Consider the following 22,459-nt stretch of genomic DNA (forward strand, 5'->3'; position numbering starts at 1 on the left):
GGAGCTTACAGTCCCCCTTCCCACCGCCTAATATGCCAAGTAACCTGGTGATACTCCCCCAGCATAGATCAACAAGTGCAAAGGACTAGGGCAAATTCAGTATCAGAGGCAGTAAGTTCAGGGAAGGCTGCCTGGAGGAGGGGAGTTATGATTGGAGTGTAGAAGGAGAAGCCCAACAGGGTATGAATTGAAAGAGGAAATGAACAAGAGAACCTCTCTGTCTGTTGTTTCCGGAGCAGGATGAGCAAACCATAAACCAGGCAGGAGACATAAACCTGGAATAAAGAGCTGGATTGGGGAACCAGCATGAAGGGGAATGGAGAGGGGCAGGCTGGTTGATCTGAATTTGCCAGGAGAGAGTGCCCAATGGAGGGTGCCCTGCCATGTGTTAGGCAGTGATATGTGTGCACACAATTTCTGGAGAAGCGTGTATTCAAGTTTGCACGTCTTCTGTGTGTGTATGTGTGTGTGTGGGGGGGGTGTTCATCCAGGTGGCTTTGTGCCAAGTGGCTTTGTGCCGCGGGCTCTTGTCTTTCCATCTGTGTGTGTGATTGGTATGTTGCTATGTCTGAGTGCGCTTGTTCATTTGTGTGTTTCCATGTAGTCATGTGTGAATGATATCTCGATTGCTTTTTGCCTATTTTATTTTATTTATATGTGAACAGTGTCTCCGTTGCTTTTACGTTGCATGCGGTGGAGTGTGGCGTGTGTGCTGTGTGTGTGTGTGTGTGTCCTGCCCGTGTCTGCAGGAGGAGTGGGGCCGGCGGGGAGGTCTGGCTGCCCACGCATCACCGTCTGTCTCTCTCCCTCCACTGGCTCCATCTGCCCTCGCTGAGGTCGTGACAAGGAGGCAAACAGCAAACGGCAAACTGCTACGCACAGAGAGACATGAAACATTGTAAACCATGCGCAGACTCCTGCGGGGGGAGAAACCCGCACAGAGCCAGAGGGCCGACCGACAGACAGAGCCCTGCGATCACAGGCTGCTCCTCTGAGCAGGTGCACCCACAGGCCCACTACGCACAGAAGGCCACACACGCTTGCTCTTGACATCCCTCTCCCTACCCCTCCTCCGAGCTCTGTGTCCCTGCCTTCCCTCACCTCCAAACGGCTGCGAGGGTTTGGGGCGATGGGGCTGAGAGCGGGCGCACACTCCTCGGAGCCAGTCCGCGGATGTCTAATCGCTCCTTTGGCCGTGGAAGGGTGTGCGGGCGCGTGGATGCGTGGGTGCCCCCTCCTTCACTCCTTCCCCGGTCCCGCCACCTCCACCCCCCCCTTCCGGCCCGCGGCAGTTTCCGAAATCGCCCGGCGGCCGAGAATTCATTAGCGGGGGGCGGATGTAAACGCAGCGCCGTGGAACGTTTTAATTAGGCCTGAACAATAAACAAGCTAAACGAGGCGCGCAGGGCTCCCTGGCGGGCCCTCAGCCTCCTCCGCGCGGCGCGGACTCATTACGGCTGCAGCCAATTTCATGCAGCCGCCGAGCGCGGGCCGGGGGCGGGGGCGTGATCGGGGTCCGCGGGGCGCCGAGCCGGGGCGTCGGGGGCCGGGGCAGGCCAACCGGGGGCGGCACGGGTGGGCCGCTGCCCGCCCCGCAGGGTCCGCCGCTCCCCCACTTCTTCACCATCCATCTGCCTTTCTCAGTGTCCTTGAGCTGAAGGTCCCTCCCCATGCCAGCCGACCGGGCGAGCTTCTGCCTTTCTTTTTCGGTCCTATCTCGTTCTCCTCCCCGCTCCACGACTCCCCCTCCCCGCCCCCCCTTTGCGGCGGACTCCGTCTCCCCTTCTCCGCGCGCCGCCTCCGCCTCTAACTCTCGGTTCCTCTTTTTGCCGCAGTCTCCATATCTCTTCCACGGGGTCTCTTCCTCCCCCCCCCACGCTCTCTGACTTTCGCCCCCACTTTATCTTTCCTCCCCAGGCTGCCGCTACCGTTCCCGCTTCGGCGGCGTGGTAGACCCCTTGGCCCAGTTCCTCTGCGTTGTTGCCCTGGAGCTCCGTCTACACCCGCCTGGGCCTTCCCCTCCACGTGCTCCCTGGGCCTCCCACGCTTTGTCGGCTCCTAGTCTCCGGCCCGGCCTTCGGTCTGTTTGGTCTGTTTCTGCCCGGGTCTTTCTCCGACCGGCCCTTCCCGGGTGCGGTCCCTAGCTTTGCACCCCCCTCCAACCCAACCATGGGGGCTCTTCGGGTCGAGCCAGAGGTCCTGTTTGGCCTCTTTCCTCCTCTCCCTTCCTTTCAACCAGCCGTTGGTTGCTGGTTTCTAGTCTCTGTCAGGACTTCTCTGTTTGTGGGTGGCAGTGGCCTTGGGCTGGGGTTGAACCCTGGCCCTGATCCTCACCGTGTAGCCTTTTAACCTGGACTTACTCACCTGTAAAATGGGAGAAAGGATTTTAGGGGCTTCATGGGATTATAGTGAGAATTAGCACCACGGTAAGAAATGGCCTACTATGCACAAAGTAGGTACTAACTACTACTAGCTCTTGTTATTTGCCCTTCCTCAATCTTCTTCCCTCTCTCCCTAGCCTGGAGTTAAAAAAAAAAAATGTTACCAAAGTAATAGGCTGTATAAGTCAAAGTCGCTTGAATATCATAGGGTTCAGCCTAGCGAATGCTCTAAGGGCTGAACACAGGAAATGCCTGTGAGTGTAGATGAGTAGGAAGGACTGGGACTGGACTGAACCACAGAACACAGGAAACCGTGCATTGGTGCCCAGGATGGAGCAAACTCAAACCCAGGGAGGATGGAGGCATTTCTAAAGGGCCAACCAGCACCTGTCCTGTGGTGGCAGCGCAGGGCACCCTCTGTCCATGCTGTCATGGGCCTGTGTCTGATGGGGGGTTGCAGTGGGCCTGGGAGGCCAGCTCCCCCCAAACTCTCACCTCCAGATAGGACCCGGCCTCCTAGAACCTCAGACCTCCGTCCCCCTGTCCCTTACACGCATGGGACACGCACACACACACACACACACATACACACACGCATACACACACACACACACACACACATGCACAGGTGCCCTGGGATTTCTAAAGGGAAGTACTGCCCCACTAGACGTGGAGTCCTTCCAGCTGCCATTTCCCTGACACAATGTCACAAGGCAGTGGAGGCTCAGAAGGCTGTCCCTGCTTGGGTTTCTCAGTTTCCTTCTCTCTCCAAGGGAGCAGAATCAATGAGTCGCACACACTTTTCCTCTCTATGTGCCCGGAGCACCGAGCTGGAGATCCAGAGGGAGGAGCAGGGGCCCTGTGTGCAGAAGCTCCCAGGCAGCTGGGGAGATGAGGCTGACAGCTGGGACAGAGAGGCACAGTGCTCTGGGCACTCCCTCAGCAAATATTCATGAGCTGAGTAGGTCAAGGGCAACTGGACCAGACCCCATGGCTCGGATGATGGGAGATGGGCAATGACCACAGGAGGGAAGACGCAGGAAGACACAGGGGTCTCGAAGGTTTGCTAGGAGACAAGGAGAATGATACGCAGTTAGCAAGGAGCAGGAAAATGGAGAAGAGAGGATCACATAAGTCAGAGCTCTGAGGAAGTGCATTATCTTGGGGTAAGGAATATGAATCTTGGAGACAGACAGGAGGAAATGTGTAGGTGTGCATGTATGTTAGGGAGGCAGAGGGACGGAGGGGACAGTGTCTCCTGGAGAGGGGATGAGAGGGCTTGAGCGGAGATGACCTAGAGGACCACCCCTCCCCACCCCGTCACAAGGGGGGATGTGATGGGGTGGCAGTGGTGGTGGGGATGGGAGGCAGCAATGTAGAACGTGCCAGGGTCTAGCTCCGGGGTGACGTGGGGCTGGGCGGGCAGGACCAGGACGTTGGAAAGGGAGGCTGACTTCCCTGGCCTTGATGTGTCCTCATATGCTGTGAGGATGAATGAGCCTGGATTTCCTAGGCTAGTGAGCCATGGCTGGGTGGAGACAGCTGCTCAGGTTGTGAAATGTGGGGAAGAGGCCTCTGGGGGTCAGTAGACAGAAAGAGGGAGAGAGAGAGACTGGGCTGGGGATGGGGAGGGGTCATGGGAAGACTGAAGGCTTTGAGACTTTTATCCTGGCTCTCTCCTTACCCTAGCCCTTCCATGGACTGAATTGTGTGTTTTAAAGCTAAAAAAATCTTCAGTAAATGACCTGGCTTAGCCTTTCATCTTCAGAGGGTAAGCTATTACATCTCCACTTTGCAGATGAGGCCTAAACTTGGCAAAGCTCTCCTGGGCAGAATGTGTTGGAAGGGGTGCCAGGAGGCATGTCTTTGTCCTCTGGGGAGTGATTTCTCCCTTAGACAAATAGGCCCCAGGCCTGGCTGCTGCCCAGGGCAGAACCTGCAGGAGGGGGCACCAGAATGTAGTTGTTTGATTCTTTGCTCTGCCCTTTACTGGCTCTGTGACTTGAGGCAAGTTACTAAACACCTCTGCGCCTCAGTCTCTTTACTTGTAAAATAGCAGTACTAACACCTGCTTCTGTAGTTTGTTATTGAGGACAAAATTAGATTTATGTGAAGGTTTGTAAATCCAGTTATATTAGGCGTTTTTAAACCATCCTCATCCTCATCTTTGTTATCTTCTCAGCTTCTTCTCTCCAGATCTGCTGAGCACATCAGCTTCACATCTCCCCAGCTCTTTGTAACCCTGCCCCCCCATCCTCTGAATCTGGCATTTTCTTCCATCTGATCTTGCTTCATCTTCTCAATCTCTGTGTCCATAAGTCCCAGCCCTTGAAGGGTCTGGCTACACTTTATTAATTTATATGCATTTTTTTTTTTCTCTGCAAGGGTTTCTTGTCTCTTGTGTCTCTCTTCTCACATCCTGGAGAACAGGGCCCTGTCTTCTCCTTCTTTGGGATGCCTTCCTTCCCCCTAGGGCTGGATCACAGGGTGAATTCAAAGAATGGACCACAAGAGGTTCAAACACAAGACGGAGGCCATTGGGGGACAGGACCGCAAACTAGACAGCAAAGTGTCTGCTTGTGGGACTCTTCCCTCCAAGCTGTGTCAATCCTTCTTCAGAATGTTTGCCTTGACTGGGGAGGGAAACAGTCATCTCCTTCCTGGAGCTAAGGGTTAGAAGGGAATTATTTCCCTAATGTTTAGCGAGACTATATTTTGTTCCCTGTTGTGGGGCATGTCATCTGGAGGTCCATCCCACATGAAAAGAAAGGGCAGTCAAGAGAGGGCTTTCCTTTTCCTGTTTAGGGTGTGTGTGTGTGTTCTCTTGTCCTAGCATTTATCAGCCCTAGCTCTAAAGAAATCCTTTCCAAAGTGTATTCTAAATTTCTTTTGCTGAAATTAAGCCCATGTCTTTAGTGGAGACAGTTTCTAAAGTCCAGTATCTGGTTCAATGTCTTTCAGAAAAGATATGTGTCCATGGGGGAGGAGGTGAGTAAAGGGTAGAACTTGGAGAAGAAATGTAATTACCCAGCTCCTGGCTTTAATTACATGTAAGCCCTGGATATTCCAAACTTTATTAAACTTCTAAGTGTCCATGGGGGTGGGATGGATCTGGTGAGTTTTGCTCCCTGATCTTCTCTGCAGGACCTCTGGAAGGTTCTCTTTCTAGCCTCCCTCCCCAACCCAGCCTTTGGCTACACACTTTTCACCCTGCTACAGATGGCACCCTGATCGGCTTTTCCGAGAAAGGAGGCGATCACCTGCCCAGGCCAGGTGTCTCACTGACTCTCTTTATTTTATTTTATTTTATTTTTTTTTAAATCTTTTAATTAATTTATTTATTTGACAGACAGAAATTACAAGTAGGCAGAGAGGCAGGCAGAGAGAGAGAGAGGAAGCAGGCTCCCTGCTGAGCAGAGAGCCCGATGCGGGGCTCGATCCCAGGACTCTGGGATCATGACCTGAGCCGAAGGCAGAGGCTTTAAACCACTGAGCCACCCAGGTGCCCCATGACTCTCTTTATTTTTAAGATCCTCTGATTCCAGGGGCACCTGGGTGGCTCAGTGGGTTAAGCCGCTGCCTTGCTGCCTTCGGCTCAGGTCATGATCTCAGGGCCCTGGGATTGAGCCCCCCCCCCCCCCCCCCCCCCCCCCCCCCCCCCCGCATTGGGCTCTCTGCTCAGCAGGGATCCTGCTTCCCCCTCATTCTCTCTCTCTCTGCCTGCTTCTCTACCTACTTGCGATCTCTCTCTGTCAAATAAATAAATAAAATCTTAAAAAAAAAAAAAGATCCTCTGATTCCTTCTCCCCAAACCCAAATGCTCTCCCCCAACACCATGTTTTTGATAACCCACTTGGCTGTTCTGGAGGGAGGGGCTCTTTCTGCAGGGAGCCTTGTCTCCTCCTAAGCTGCTTACTAATTACAAACAGAAAGTCTGGTCTGTGAGGTTAGTCTCTCCCAAGCTCCCCGGCTTGATGGAGGGAGCCAGGAGCTGGGGGATTTAAAGTGCAATTTCCTGTACCTTTTTCATTTCCTGCTGGGGGTTGTGGAGAGCAATAAGCAAGGTGGGTGGGCAGACTGAATGACCTGGCAGCTGGGGGATGGGCTGGGCGAAGCATCCCTCCATCACTCTTCTGCCATCTGCTCTTTCCAGGTCTCAAGGTGAGTTCCTTAGGGATGAGACACTTGATAAATCAGTACCTGGCACTCCTTCCCTATCTTCCTCTTCCCTCCCTGAGGTAAAGAAACTGAGTAGAGAGGCTGGGAGATGATCCAGATCCCATGATTGGAATAATAGTTGAGAGGACAGGAAGGAATCATAGCTATGAGTTGGGTCTCCTCAGGTAACAGATGGGGAAACTGAGGCCTTCGAGCGGGCACGTAACCTACCCCAAAGTCACATTTCTAATGGTGGGCTTGTGTGACAGGGATTTGCCCGACTTCCATGACTCTCAGTTCAGTGCTCTTTTACTCAGTCTGGCTGGGCTGTGGGTTGCTCGTGTGTCTATGTGTGCGCGTGCACATGGGCTGGGATGAAATAGGAGAAGTAGGGAGGTGTGGGGAGGTATCTAGACAGCTAGGGCTCTAGGTTCTAAAATACTCACTCTTTGGTGGGTCTTGTCGAAGAGCACAGGGAAGTCCCACCTTGTGGAAGGCTTTTGTGAGTTCATCCAGAAAACAGACAGGTGGATAAAAAGGAGAGAGGGAGGGCGTGTGGCCCTTGGAAACGATTAGGCCCACATCTCATCTTACCCTCTCCACAGTCAGAGGTGGACGGGGTGGGGGAGGGGGCACGGCAGAGGACAAAGGAGCCAATTATTGAGTGAGTGAATTAATTGATTAATTGTCCAGAAGCTTCCAATGCTCCCCCAACAATGACATCCCCTCCCCCCGACCCCAGTCAGGCATGGCCTCGGTTGGCCCAGATTATTAATTAGGGCTTGAAGTCATTTAACGATGATTTCATTATCGACGTGCTGTCTGTCTCGGGCTCAGCCCGGTTGCCAGGGCGACTCTGATCGATTGCCTTCCTACAAGTCCGCCGGCTCCTGCCTCTCCGGAGCCTGACTGTTGGCGAGCACCCCCTAGCGTTCCCCTCTGGTACTGCAGAGCCTCCTAGTTGCTGGCTTTGTGGGACCCAGCCAAAAAACAGTTATAGAACTGCTTAGGGTGTTGGTGGGGGGTGGGGTGGGGAGGTGTCGTTCAGCTGGCCTGTAGCCTGGGCTGCCCAACTTTTGGTACTTATTCTAGATATATTGACCTACCTAGCTGTTGTCAGGGACTCTGGGGATGGAGTCCTCCTTTTCCCTGGTTTGTGGAGTCCTTCTGACCCTGTTCCATGGCCATCTACACATACCTCTTTGGAATGTGTTTAGGAAGAGTAGGTGACCTCAGTTCTTTCCTGCAACCTCTGAACTTCCCTTGGGGAGGCCCAAACCATCTGTGATAAGGTTATCCCCCACCCCCTTTTTAAAAGATTTTATTTTTTTGAGGGAGAGAGAGAGAGAGGTGGAACAGAAGGAGAGAGACACAAGCAGACTCCGTGCTGAGGGCAGACAATGACCCGGGTCTCGATTCCAGGACCCTGAGATCATGACTCAAGCTGAAATCAAGAGCTGGTCACTTAACTAACTAACTAGCTGCCCTGTTGAGGTTCTTCCTGCTGCTTCTTCTTGCTGCTAAAGAGACTCCTTGTGCTGTAGCTATAACCAGACATCTGGCCTCTGGGACCTTAATAGGGGGCTGGCAGGGAAGGGGGTGGGTAGAACATTTCCCCTTTAGATTGCTTGAGTTAATGTTCTTAGAGTCTCCCCTGGTCCTGAGAGGAGCTAGAGGAGCTAGTCTTTGCAGAGCCCCAAGAAAGCTTGGGGGAAAAGGCAGGGGCCAGCTTGCCGTGCTAAATCTCAGGTCTTCAGAAACTTAGCTGGTCGCTTCATCACTGGTCCCTTAAAACCTAGATTCACACATGTACACTGGCCTCAAGGTCTCTATTCTCTCTCACTTTCTTCTTTTGTGGGTTTCATATGTATATCTGTGGGGGCCTTTGGTGGAGCGTTGCTTGAAGGCATTGATCGCGACTGCTCGGAAGGTGTCTTTATTGTTGATTTCAAATTAATGGACAGTCCCTAGTATCTTATTTTGCTTATGCTTTGCACGGTTCTTATTCAGCTCTCAATGCAGATATGGTCCCAGTTCTTCACATCTCCTCACTCTTCTCCATTTTGTCCCCAACACTTTTTCCAGCGTTTGCGTGCCTTTCTTGTCTGCTTTCTCTTTCTCCTCAGCCCCCGCGCCCCCGTGCGCTGGGTCTGCCAGGCTGCATTAACTCTGAAAAATTTAGGGCTGAGCTTCAGGCCTCTTTTGATTGCAGCATTTTGGGGGCGAGGGCAAGGGAGGCCGTTTTTCTATCCATGCAGGGGTCCCTGAGATCCCCAGGTTGGCATTGGGAGAGAGCCCGAGGGCAGCCAACACAGCAGCTTCCCCCCATCAGCTTTCTGGGCACATCCACCACCCAGCAGCACCTGAGAGGGGAACCGGCTCAGCAGCGAGCCGAGTGAGATTGAAGAGGATCATAAAGAAAATATATATCCTCCTCCCCGGCCTCGCTCCCTCCTCCTGCTCCACACTTGCCTCCTTCTCTCTCTTTGTCTTGCTCCCTCCCCCTCCTCACCGCATCCCTGTTTTCTTTGTTCCTACTTTGCCTCCTTCACCTTCATCTCTGTCAGGCAGATCTGTCTGTCTGTCGGTCTGTCTGTCTCTCTGACTCCAGATGTATTTTGGTCTGAGTTTTTCCAGGGCTGGGTCTGCCATCAGCGCTCCCTTCTCCCTCTTCCCTCCCTGCATGCCTCCCTCAGTCTCCGAGGGGCTCTGTTCCCATCACATCTTTATGAGGTTCACCGTGTGTGCCTTTTAGTTTCGCCATCCACATCTCCTCTGCTCTCTCTCCTTTTGCTGCCTCCCCCATCCCTGTTCCCTCTCTTGCCACTCACCCCCCTTCCGTCTCTCTCCCTTGCTTCTCTTACTTCTGTCTTTGAGCTCTTCCCCTGTCTCTGGCTCATACCCCTGCCTCCTCTCCACCTCTCTCCTCCCACCCCTCAAGGTTCAGATACTTCGTGTGAAATCACCTGGATGGGCTCCAACTACCAGGTCCCCCCATTCTGTACCCCTCCTCCAGGAGAGATTTATGGCCCCAAATCTGTGTCCTCTGCATCCCCCCCCCAGCCCTGGGCCAGTTCTTTTCATTACCTCGTGATTATCTGGGGGCCCTGGCATTTCCCCCAGCCTCCCACCCTCTACCCAGCAGGCAGTGAATAGTACAGGGAGAAAGGGGAAGGGATAGCTCTTGGGACCAGATGCAAGGACATGGAGACCCTCCCCCAGCACCCGCCCTTCTTTCCCTGAAGCAGATGCACATCTGGGAAAATCCCAGCTTGAGGCAGGGGAAGACAGCCTAGGACTGTTGGAACAGACATAAATCAAACACCCAGATGCCCCTCCCCTACCGTGCTGTCATTACAGCCATCCTTCCAATTCCTGCCTGTCTCCTTTGCCTCTAGGAATTTTGGCTTTATAGTCTTGGCTGGGCCACTCATCCACTGCCCAGAATAGGGCCTGGAATAAAGGAGGTGCTCCTTTAATGCCTTTGGTCCGTGCCTCACGGAGATGTGTGAGAGCAGGGTCAATGTCATTTTCAGGTTTTCCTCAGTTAGAGGTTCTTTCTGAGATCTGAAGCAATCCTTTCTTCTCCAATTTCAATGTTCTGTCTTAGTATAGCTTCTGTTCCCTTGTGGTCCCTTCTCTCCCCTCCCTACACCCTAATTGAGGGTTTAGAGGAATCTCAGTGCTATCAAGTAAAGGCAGTGTTGCCCCTTTTCCCTGAGACCCATGGCTTTTGGGCCAACTACATGTGTATTCAGCCCCCTTCTTTTCTGTTCTTGACTCTGTTTGAAGAAGGATCACTGGGAAGTAGAAGGCACTTTCCTTTGGTCACTGTTTCAGGGTCTTGGAAACCCTACTTTTTTTTTTTTTTTTAAAGATTTATTTATTTTAGAGAGAAGTTGGTGGGGAGCAGAGGGAGAGGGACAAGCACACTCTGTGCTCAGCGGAGAGTCCGACATGGGGCCTGAGACCCTGCAACCTCAGGGTCTCAGGCCGCAACCCGAGAGCATGGCCTGAGGGGAAATCGAGTCTGATACCTAACTGGCTGAGCCACCCAGGTGCTTTGGAAACCTTAAGTTTTGAGTGTCTGGGGCAGGAAGTTCTCTAGGTAGGGACTGTATCTTTTTCTTTATTTCCTCCAGTACAATGATCAATGCATATCTGGTTAGAATATGCTATGACCATTGAATGACTATCTCAGGAAATCCCTCCTGGTGAACTTATTCCAGTTCCCTTTTAGTTTTATTTCTGGAGGGATATGGAACATGGATGAAGGGGCAGGGACTGGTGGTGGTGGTAGGATCTAGCAGGATATTCTATAACCTAGTAGGATATTCTGGGTGAGGTTGTTGGAGGGTGCTTCTATCCTTGCTTAAAGAACTCGTGAGTGGGTTCTTTAGCTGGATCTGGGAATGGCCCCCAAATCACCACAAGTTGGGCTCCATCTGGCTCCCCACACTCCCCTGCCAACTGAGACCTCCTCCATGCATAGGATTCTGGAAACGGTGTTTGCTTCTGAATTCCCATCTTGCTACCCAGTCTCAAACTCCCACCTCTTTGCCATGCCCTCTCTCCTGGCCTTTCCTTTCTGGCCTAGTGCGGAGCTTGCTTTCTTCCTCTTTGTCTTTCCCACAGGGCCTAGCACATAGGATGCTTAGACCCTTTCCTTGAAGGAATGAAGAATCTTCCACCTGACTCTGCTGCCCCCTCCATCTTACATCTCCTTTCTCACTGTTGATTCTGAAAGTCTCTGTGTCCTGCCTTCTTAGGGAGGGCATTGGTGCGGACTTGGAAGAAGAGCCGGTTCAGTTTGATAACGCCGTCCGCTGGGAGAGAAGACTTGTGGGTCTCCTTTCTCCAGTCTGAAGGAGCTAGGTATCTATTTTCACAGCTGCTGAGTGAGTGTATCTCCTCGCCTTTCTTATCTAATTTAAAAAAGCTGCGGTGGGGATTGAGTATCTGCCAGGTCAGCCTGGAGGAGGAAAGATTTCCAAGTTCCTCTGGGGTGTGGCTGCCTAGTGGTCTTTAAAACACTGTATGGAGGCTTATCTGAGGTCCCAAATATATTGTAAACGGGCCAGTGGTAAATAAACATTGAAACTTGATGGCTCTGTCCTCTCTCTCTTGGAATCTATCAATTTTATGTACATAATAGGCATATTTATTGATTGATAAAGGCTTGGGGGAGAAGTCTGAAATAGGACTGGCTTTCTGGGTCTCCACGAGGCATTTTGCTGTTATCACAAAACATATTTGTTATCTTTAATTTCTAAGGCCCTTGGAGTATTAAATTGTTCTCAGGCCAGCCCCCCCCACCTCCCCCATGATGTACCCTGTACGAAGTACCTCGACACCAGAAGCCCAGACACCACTTATCCACGTGTGACATCAGTTGTATTGATTATATGTGGCAAATGTTGATTTCTAGGTTGTTTTTCTCTTGCCCTCTAGCAGTTCTTGGGCAACTTCTCTCATTATCAATTGATATGGTTTATGTGCCTCCAGAAAGCAGGCTCATTTTGATCTTGGTTTAAGCAAAATCATGTGAAAGGACAAATTTCCTTTACCAAGTATATTCCAAAGTGATAAAAAAATGATTTTTGGATTATGTTCTTTTGGTTTACCCTCATCCCATTTTTCTTTTATTATTGCAGAAATCACAAAGCAGATTGGGGATTAGAAAGAGCAAGGGAGGGGCGCCTGGGTGGCTAAGCGGGTTAAAGCCTCTGCCTTCGGCTCAGGTCATGATCTCAGGATCCTGGGATCAAGCCCCACATCCTCCTCTCTCTCTGCCTGCCTCTCTGCCCACTTGTGGTCTCTATCTGTCAAATAAATAAATAAAATCTTAAAAAAAAAAGAAAGAACAAGGGAATAAGGATAAAGTGTTTCCCTTAAAAAAGGGGTGGTGGAGGCTCTTTGTTGTACATCGTGATACATGAGTTGGGAGTGGCAAATGGGTCTTTTAAAAATATTTATTTATTTATTTTTTAGAGAAGGGGAGAAGGGGTGTAGGGGCAGAGGGAGAGGGAAGAGAATCTTAAGCAGGCACACCCAGCGCAGTCTGACACAAGGCTCATCTCACAACCCTGAGATCATGACCTGAGCTGAAATCAAGAGTTGGATGGTTAATCAACTGAACCACCAAGCACCCCTGTTTTTTTTTTTTAACATTTTAAATTATTTTTACAAATTTCTTAAGTAATCTCTAAGCTCAACTCATGACTCTGAGATCCAGAGTCTCATGCTGTACCAGCTGAGCCAGCCAGGTGCCCCCAGATGGGTCTTGATGGAGAAGTCACATTGATCTGTATTTGGATAAGAACTCAGGACTTTGAGGCATGATACAACTTTCATATGGTTCAGAGAATCTGGTGTCTTTCCTACAGCAAAACAAAAAACAAATTAACTTTCCAAAGGAGCAGGTGGCAGTGTGGAGCGGTTAACTAGGGCTATGGGAGCAAGCAAACAAATTCTGGTGAGAGAGGACAGACGGAAGACAACAGCCAAGTACTTACATGGGAAGACAAAAGGACACATTTAAAGATGTGAGGAAGGATAACCAGAGAGATAGTTGGCCTTTCCTAAGCCACCTTGTGTGCATTGTATTACTACTGAGGGTGTATACTGGGAGGAGGTACATGGAAGAAGGATCCGTGGACTCTGACCACACACAACCTCTAGTCTCAATGTAGAGACAGGGCATAGTGATAGATGGGACCACTGGAAGGATTTCCAGAATCTATGCTTGCAAGGAAAGGAAGGATTTTGGGGGAAAAATGAATGTGGATCAGTGCTCATTGTAGACAAAGGCCATCCTACCTTGCAGTGGTAGTTTGGAAAATAAGTGGCAGGCAGATGGATTTCCTTCTATTGTTTTATCCTGAGGACTTTTATTAGGTGTTCTGGGCTGACAGGATTCGGGATTGAGAAAAGGGGAGTTAGAGAATCATACGGGGAGGAGAGAAGAAATTGATTTTCACTGTTGACATCAACGTATCACATCACTTTCTAATCCCTTAATTTCACACCTTTCTTGGCTTTACCCAACTCTCTTTCGTCTTCCTTTTTTTTTTTTAATATTTTTATTTATTTATTTGACAGACAAAGATCACAAGTAGGCAGATTGGCAGGCGGAGAGAGAGAGAGGAGGAAGCAGGCTCCCCACTGAGCAGGAAGCCCAACACGGGGCTGGATCCCAGGACCCTGGGATCACGACCCAAGTGGAAGGCAGAGGCTTTAACCACTGAGACACCCAGGTGCCCCCTTCTTCTTCTTTTTTAAAGATTGATTAATCGATTGATTTAGAAAGCATATGGGTGTGGGGAGGGGCAGACAGAGAAAGAGAGAGGGAATCAAATAGACTCCCTGCTGAGAGTGGAGAAGTGGGGCTTGATCTCACAACTCTGAGATCATGACCTGAGCGGAAACCAAGAGTCCGGTGCTCAACTGACTGAGCCAGTCAGGCACCCCTCCCCATCTCTCTCTCTGATTTCTGTTTGGAAAATCTAATTCTGATTCTTCCTGGTAGCCCATCTAGTTTCTGAAGACATCTAAAAGCAGAGGCTCAGGATTTTTTGATTTGTCAACTTGATCATCTTGTTTTGGTGTGATAGAAATGTTAAGAATTTCCAAAACTGGATTCTGACTGAAACCAAACCTGTATATGAATGAGGGTCATTGGATTTAACTCTTGTTTTTTCAGAAGTTATCCCAGAATGTCTAAGAACAGCCACTTGTTCATAACCATTCCAGAATGATATTAGACAATTTGGAGTCTATAGGGCCTCTAGAGAAGCTCTGGCTATTTGATTGTTTACCCAAATAATGGTGCAATGAAACTAGTGTTGTGTCTGCATGTAGCAGGAACTCCATAGATATTGAAGGAAGAAAGCACAAATGTTCTGGTCTATATCTACATAGATTTTGGTCTATGTTTGGGGGGGATGGACTTGGTTTATATACAGTTGATCTGATGTGTGTTAGTCTGCATCAGGACGGGTCTTCACTTACTTGGAATTCAGCCTCTGCCAGACTGAGAAGGGATTTGCGAGGTGTAGTGCTGGGGGTAGGAGGGTAGGTAGGTGAGTTGGAGGAGTGACTATGTTTCCTCTTGGTCTAATGAGCAGACAGACTAGGGGCTGCCATGCCTTCAAGTTCAAGTCTAGGTTGCCCCTAGTAATATTTACTTGTAGAATTATGGTTTCTCACCTCATTGATAGAACATGAATCATGTTCTACCCTAAGGAGTTTCTATTTATTTAATTTTAATTTTTTAAAAGACTTTATTTATTTGACACAGAGAGAGAGTGAGAGAGCACAAGCAGGGGGAGCAGCAGAGGGAGAGGGAGAAGCAGGCTCTCCCCCTGAGCAGGGAGCCCGACTTGGGACTTGATCCCAGGACCTCAGGATCACAACCTGAGTTGAAGGCAAGACACCCAACCGACTGAGCCACCCAGGTGCCCCTATTACTTTTTTAAAAAAGACTTTATTTATCCATTTGAGAGAGAGAGAGAGAGTGACAGAGCACAACTGGGGGAAAGGGCAGAAGGAGAGGGACAAGCAGACTTCCTGCTAAATGGGGAGCCGGATGCAGGGCTTGATCTTAGGACCCCAAGATTATGACCTGAGCCTGTCAGATGCTTAACTGACTGAGCCACCCAGGTGCCCCATTTTATTAAATTTTTAGGAGTTTTTATTTTATTTTTAATCTTTAAAAAAATATTTTATTATTTATTTATTTGAGAGAGAGAGAGAGAGAGATGAGGGGAGGGGCAGAGGGAGAGGAAGAAGCAGACTCCCCATTGGGTGAGGAGCCCTGACGTGGGGCTCGATACCAGGACCCTGAGATCATGACCTGAATTGAATTCAGACCCTTAACTGACTGAGCCACTGAGGTGCCCCAGGGGTTTTTATTTTAGAAAGGGAGACAATGGATTATTCCAAGTAACATTGAAACAGAATATAGTACAAAGTAAGATAATAGGTGGGAAAATGCCTGGTAAGTGATCCATTTGGTGAGGTTGTTCTCAGAAGACTCCTGGGAGATAAGTTGGGATGTTTATTTTCCTTAGCATGAGCTGTATTTGGTTACTTGAGCTTCAGCATGGGGGAAGGGGCAGAAGGAGAGGGAGAGAAAGAATCTCAAATAGGCTCCATGCCCAGCATAGTGTCTGAAATGGAGCGGAGGCTGATCCCAGGACCCTGAGACCATGACCCTAGCTGAAACCAAGAGTTGGAGACCCAGCCAGCTTAGCCATCCAGGTGCCCTACTTCAGCTTTCTTTGCAACCTTTCAGGGAAACTGCCCGAACTTTACTTATCTTTCCCCTGGGGAGAAGTAACACTGAAATGATTCTCTCCCTTTTCCTTTTCTGCACAGACCAAGACTGAGAATTATTATTGTATTTTAACATCTAGATCTCTATTAGTATCTGTAGCAAATACTTAACTGGATCTGTATCATTGAGCAAACTAACTGGATTTACTGGTTTAGGGTATGGTGGAGTTTGTTTTGTGTTTTTGGTGGGGGGCATGGAAGGAAGGCCAAAAAGAGGCTCTATTTATTATATCGTGGCCCAAGCTGAAGATGTAGCTGGAACTGATGTTTTCCTGGGAAACAGTTACACAAAATGCTGAGATGGGGTAAATGCCACTTCTTACATGGGGCCTTCTCAGGCTAACCCACAGTGCACAGAAGATATTCTCCAGTCTTGCCAACACTGGAAAACGAGGTCTTTATTATTCTAACTTCCCACCAGCTATGAAGCCATCTGGGATTTTGATATACCCTTGCCTTAACTATTCATTTTTTTTTTTTTTAAAGATTTTATTTATTTATTTGACAGATCACAAGTAGGCAGAAAGGCAGGCAGAGAGAGAGAGGGGGGCAGGAGGAAGCAGGCTCCCTGCTGAGCAGAGAACCCAATACAGGGGCGGGGGGCTGGCTCTATCCCAGGACCCTGGGATCATGACCTGAGCTGAAGGCAGAGGCTTTAACCCACTGAGCCACCCAGGTGCCCCTTAACTGTTCATTTCTTTTCTTTCTTTCTTTTTTTTTTTTTTTTAAGATTTTATTTATTTATTTGACAGAGAGAGATCACAAGTAGGCAGAGAGGCAGGCAGAGAGAGGAGGAAGCAGGCTCCCCGCTGAGCAGAGAGCCCAATGCGGGGCTCGATCCCAGGACTCTGAGATCATGACCTGAGCTGAAGGCAGCGGCTCAACCCACTGAGCCACCCAGGCGCCCCAACTGTTCATTTCTGACTTAGGAATGACCTTTCCGGTTCATAGTTTATGTGTCTTTTACTTTTTTTAGCAGGTGGGGAAGAATTCCTTCAGGAGAAAGAAATATCCAGGAAATGCCCTTAATTTTAAGTTTCCAAGAGTTCTCTGTTTGCCTCCATTGTCTTGCATAATGTGTAAATGAGTGCCTGGTGATTTGGGGGTGACAGTGCTGGTGTTAATAATTAAGGGGGAAGAAAAATGTTGCTTTTGCTTGAATTCTTTTCCACAAAGAATCATTGTGGTGCCTGGATTTTCTAATTTGGAATTTGCCTTTATATTCATTTACACTTAGTTGAAATCTGATCTTTAATAGATTGAATCCAGTCTTTCTCACTTAAAAACTATTTGTGGTTTCTACTTGAGGGACCATCCAATTTCTCAGTTTAGACCCAAACCAAAGTCTGCAGAATCTATCTGTTTAGTGATGTGCAGACAGTACAGGAAAAATGGTAGCAAACACAGGAAATCCTTTTCTCTGGGAGCTTACAGGACGAGGGCATTTCATGGATACTTCCCTCTCCTGAAGCAAGTGAAGTCCTGTTCTGTACACCATTTGGTCATTTGACTATTGTCCTCTTTCCCCACTCTGCAGGCAAGCCTTACATATAGTTATTATACTCGGAGTTGCCTAATGCCAAAACACGAGGTGACTTATTTTCCAAATTAAGTAAAGCAGTGGAAGTAATAAACTCTGCGTTGTCTGTCTGTTCGGTTGTCACACATCAAGGGGATGACATAGGAGCAAATCATAAATGGCACAGATAATGCACCTGGTCTCAGCCAACTTGGGTTATTTCCTTTCGACTTTCACTTTGTTGTAGCGAGAGAGATTTGGGCCTCCATTCTGATTTTAGATCGTTGACATCACCACAATGGGCTATAGAGCCCGGGGTTTATTTCCTTGGTGGTGGCCAGTTAACTCTTTGTACGTCAGGCTTCTGCTGGGGAAGGTAAGGCCAGCTGAAGGTCATCAGGCAGGAGCTCTGGGCTCCACCTCTTCACCTACTACTCCTGCCCTCTTCACTGACTGGGTGTTCTCTCAGTGCAGAGTTCTAGGTCAGTGAGATATGCCACTGGATTTTCATGAGGAGAGAGTGGGACACAAAGAGAGCAAACTAGAGAGCTCAGATATCTATCTGTAGGTGTGGCCAGAGAAGCTTCTGGAAGGAGGGTCATGTTGAACAGGGTTTCGAAACAGTGAGTTCTAGGCAGAGAGGGACAGTTTGTGTGAGGGCTGATGTTAATGATATCAAGTAATGTGCATGTGTGGGGTAAGGATTTGTCCTAGTCAAGCAGAAGCCACAGAAAAGGTTAAGAGCAGGAGCAAGCGGTAGAAGAACAGTGAAAAGAAAGCCTTGGAAATGCAATCTTGGAAGTTTGGATTTAATAGAGAGCAGGAAACTGCAGTTCTGGTTGGGGGAGAGATGGGGAGAGGGAGTGAGAGAGAGACAGAGTCTTTTTAAGACTTAAGGAAAGTGTCATTTTCCAGAAGGAGGGTAGAGGGCACTCACACTTCAGTTATCTGCTGCAATGCAGAGTAGTCAGGAAGAATGTGATTTAGGGCTTTATCCTACTTCAAGGAAGGGCAGCACTGTCTGATGGCTGCTGGGTGAATCTGAGAGCTGAGAGGATCTCATTTTGTAGAGTTACCAATTTTATGGACCAGGAGGGTGGACCGGGAAGTATGGCAGGAGCCTGGCTCTGGGTATGCACTTATTTTCAAGCTGTAGGAACCTACTAGATGGAGGTCTAGTGTGGACAAGGTGCTAAGTGTCTAAGTGACTTCATGTCAGCTGAATTGAATTGAGGGCTAGGTTGGTGATCAGCAAATATCTGAAACCAGTGGCTTTCATTTGATTTCATTTCCTTAGACTTAATCCAAATTTTTATGCAATTTCCCTGAATAAAGTCAGGGTCCTTGGGAACTGCTTTGTCAATACTCTTGTTCTTGGACATAATTGGGGTTTTCTTCTTTTTGAAACTAAAATAGAAAGGCAATCCTTTATCTTCTTTTTTGATCTTCCTATACTAACAGCCTGTTCAGAATACTCATTATTCCTTATCTCAAGTCCATATATATTTTTTTAAGATTTTATTTATTTATTTGACAGAGAGAAATCACAAGTAGATGGAGAGGCAGGCAGAGAGAGAGAGAGAGAGAGAGAGAGGGAAGCAGGCTCCCTGCCGAGCAGAGAGCCCGATGCGGGACTCGATCCCAGGACCCTGAGATCATGACCTGAGCCGAAGGCAGCGGCTTAACCCACTGAGCCACCCAGGAGCCCCAGTCCATATTTTTTTAATAGCCTTAAAAAATAATGAGGAGATACAAGAATAAACAGAGAAGTCTATATTGGTGGCTCATGTCTATTGGTCTTTGTGCTTGTTTCCATGGATGATTAGTAAATACTAACAATGCTCTTAGGTCTGTGAGTTCAGAGTTGGTCAGAGACATGGGTCACAATGGGGAACACTAATGCTCACTTTTTATATTCTATTGGGTCAGGTGTCTGTCAACAACAATCAAACCAGAACGATCAGTCTGACAGAGCTCAAGTCCTTTTTCCCAGCATCATCATGAAGTTTTGGATCTGCAATGGGGAAATCATATTTTGGAGTGACTGGAGAGCTGACATTTTTCTGGTACTGTGTCCTTCTGGGTTAAGGATAAAGAGGGGATTGCCATTCTCTGGCAAACATTCCCAGTCTGCTCCTGATTGGCAGCCAAGTCTGGGGAACAAATGGCCAAGTGAATTAGAAAACTTAAAAAGATGTTTTGTTAAACCATCCTCATTAAATTGGCACCGTCTGCCTTCCTACTCTCCTTTGTCCCAGTTGGGGCTGTCCTTTGAGACAGATGTTTCCTAACGGTGTGTGCCAGCAACATCTGGAAGCCTTGGGTGATGGCTGAGGTTTGGGAAGGGCAAATCTGGAGGTTTTTAGGTTTTCAGGGAAATTGCAACTATCTTCCTGCTATTGAGCTCACATTTTTAGAAATATCCGGTCCCCATCCCCATTTTCCTAATGCAATGAGAGTGAAGACTTCATTTCCTTCTCTAGCGCTCCTGACTCCACTGAGGATTTTTTTTTTTCTTCTTCTTCTTCTCAAGAATGAGGTAGTCACTAGAAAAGATTTGGGATAGAATGATGAAAGAAGTCTCAGGTGGGTGACATATTTGGCAACTAGAGAGCTATTATCTTATATTTCTACTAAAAGCCAAGCAAAAGGAGATGGATTAAAGTTTTGGGTAGGAATTATAATTAGTTATAAAATCATAACTGGGAACTATTAGAATAGGTTTGAGGATGCTTTGGAATATTCCTTGGCATCTAAAAATATAGTCTGGAGACATTTTGACCCTAGATTGGGTTAGACTTTGACTTTTTTTTTTTTTTAAAGTAATCTTTACATTCAGTGTGGGGTTTGAACTCAAGACCCTAAGGTCAAGAGTCAGATGCTCTATTGGAGGAGCCAGACAAGCAGTCCACCACCCCCACCAACCCCCACCAAGACTGGGTTAGGATTTTGGCAGGACATGGTTAGATGGAGCCTTCCGATTTAGTGATCCCTTTAGTTTTAGCTCTGGTTCATTAATATCTATTTAGGATGAAAGGGAAGACATCGGCAGAGGGTGACCTGGACTCAAAGATAAGAACTGGCTCAAATACTCCTTTAATGGCCAAGTTCTAGAGTCTTGACTCTTTGTGGAGGTAAGGTGCTTCAGTAGAAAAGACATGATCTTTGCGTGTCATCCTTGCGCAGGGGCCATGCTAATCTTCTCTGTATCGTTCCAATTTTAGTATATGTGCTGCCGAAGCGAGCACAGGACATGATCTTTGAAGTAACAAAGAGCAGAGTTTAAATTCCAGCTCTTCTTTTTACTGGCTGTTATGAGCTTAGGACCGTTGTCTCACCTCTCAGTCTGTAAAGTGGAATAATAATACTTATTTCATTTGGTTGTTAAACTAAATAACATATGTGCATTTCTTATAGCTCAACAAATTCTGGTTCTCTTTCACCCCTCTCTCCCTCTCTCCATGTATCCCTAATTCTTACACATATACCTGGTCCCCTGTTTGCCAGATACTATTTTTCTCTGCCTCCAACCTCTGCACATGTTCCCCAGTGCCTCTTAGAGCTCAAGCCTAGGGCCCTGATTTATTAATTTGTGTTAGTCCCACAAAATGACAATAACAGTATGTAGTTTTTATAACTGTACTAACCTGAGCCAAGGTTGTGGTTTCTTTCTAAGCATTTTTGCTTGCTGACAATTTTGGTTGTAAATCAAAGACAAAGGATTTCTATCTTCCCACCCACTCCTCTGATCTAAAGTTCCTGATTTGGGGCTAGATCATTCTGGGTAGGATTTTGTTCCAACCCAAAGTGATGGCATGCTGGTTTATAAAGGTCATTCAGGGAATAAGAATCCATAACCTTTACCACTGGGACAGTCTTGTTTTCTTCCTAACTTTTCTTTTTAAAGACTTATTTATTTATTTGATGCAGAGAGAGAAAGAGAGAGAGAGATCACAAGTAGGCAGAGAGGCAGGCAGAGTGAGAGGGAAGCAGACTCTCCGCTGAGCCCAATGCGGGGCTCAATCCCAGGACCATGAGATCATGACCTGAGCCAAAGGCAGAGGCTTAGCCCACTAAGCCACCCAGATGCCCCAGTCTTCCTAACTTTTTCGTTTGAAAAATATTAAACCTACAGAAAGTCCTAAGAATAGTATATTGACACTCATTTATCTTTCACCAGCATGGCTTGTTAATATTTTGCCACATTTGCATCCTCTCTCTAGTGTGTGTGTGTATGTGTTTATATGAATGTGAGGTATGGTCTATATTCAAAGTTCACTAATAGTCCAATTATTATTATTATTTTTTTAGTAGAGTGTTTCTTCCTGATTCAGGTGCAATCCAGGGTTCTACATTATGTCTCATTTTAGTGTCTCTTGATTCTCCTTTAATCTGCAGCCGTTCCTCAGCCTATCATTCCTGGCATTGACAGTTTTGAATGGCACAGGTCAGTTGTTTTATAGAAAGTCAACTTTCTATAGAAAGTTGTTTTGTAGATGGATCATTTTTTATCATTAGATTTAGGTTAAACATTTGGGGCAGGAAAATCTATAAGAACATTATTATTTTTTTTAAATTTTTTATAAACATGTATTTTTATCCCCAGGGGTACAGGTCTGTGAATCACCAGGATTACACACTTCACAGCACTCACCAAAGCACATACCCTCCCCAATGTCCATAATTCCACCCCCTTGAACATTATTTAAAAAAAAAAAGATTTTATTTACTTGAGAGAGAGAGAGAGTGAGAGTGTGAGAGAGAGAGAGAGAACAGAGAGAGAGTGAGAGGGAGAGGCAGATGCCTCGCTAAGCAGAGAGCCCAATACAGGGCTCAATCCCAGGACCCCAAGATCATGACTTGAGCTAACGGTGGATGCTTAACTAACTGAGCCACCCAGGTGCTCCTATATAAGAACATTCTTTTTTTTTTTTTTAAGATTTTATTTATTTGATATAGAGAAAGAGAGCACAAGTTGGGGGCGGGGGGTGGAGCGGCAGGCAGAGGGAGAGGAAGAAGCAGGCCTCTGTGGAACAGGGAGCCCAATCTGAGGCTTGATTCCAGG

General features: G+C 47.9%; 1 protein-coding gene and 1 pseudogene across 1 annotated transcript in view; one reads left to right on the plus strand and one right to left on the minus strand.

The window, feature by feature from the left end:
* The window catches only part of LOC116592430 (cationic amino acid transporter 3-like), a 45,006-nt gene that overhangs the window by 9,375 nt on the left and 13,172 nt on the right, over nucleotides 1-22,459 (plus strand).
* On the minus strand, nucleotides 20,544-20,642 carry LOC116594570 (annotated as a pseudogene).

The sequence above is a fragment of the Mustela erminea genome, chromosome 6 (assembly GCF_009829155.1).
Source record: "Mustela erminea isolate mMusErm1 chromosome 6, mMusErm1.Pri, whole genome shotgun sequence".
Lineage (NCBI taxonomy): Eukaryota > Metazoa > Chordata > Mammalia > Carnivora > Mustelidae > Mustela > Mustela erminea.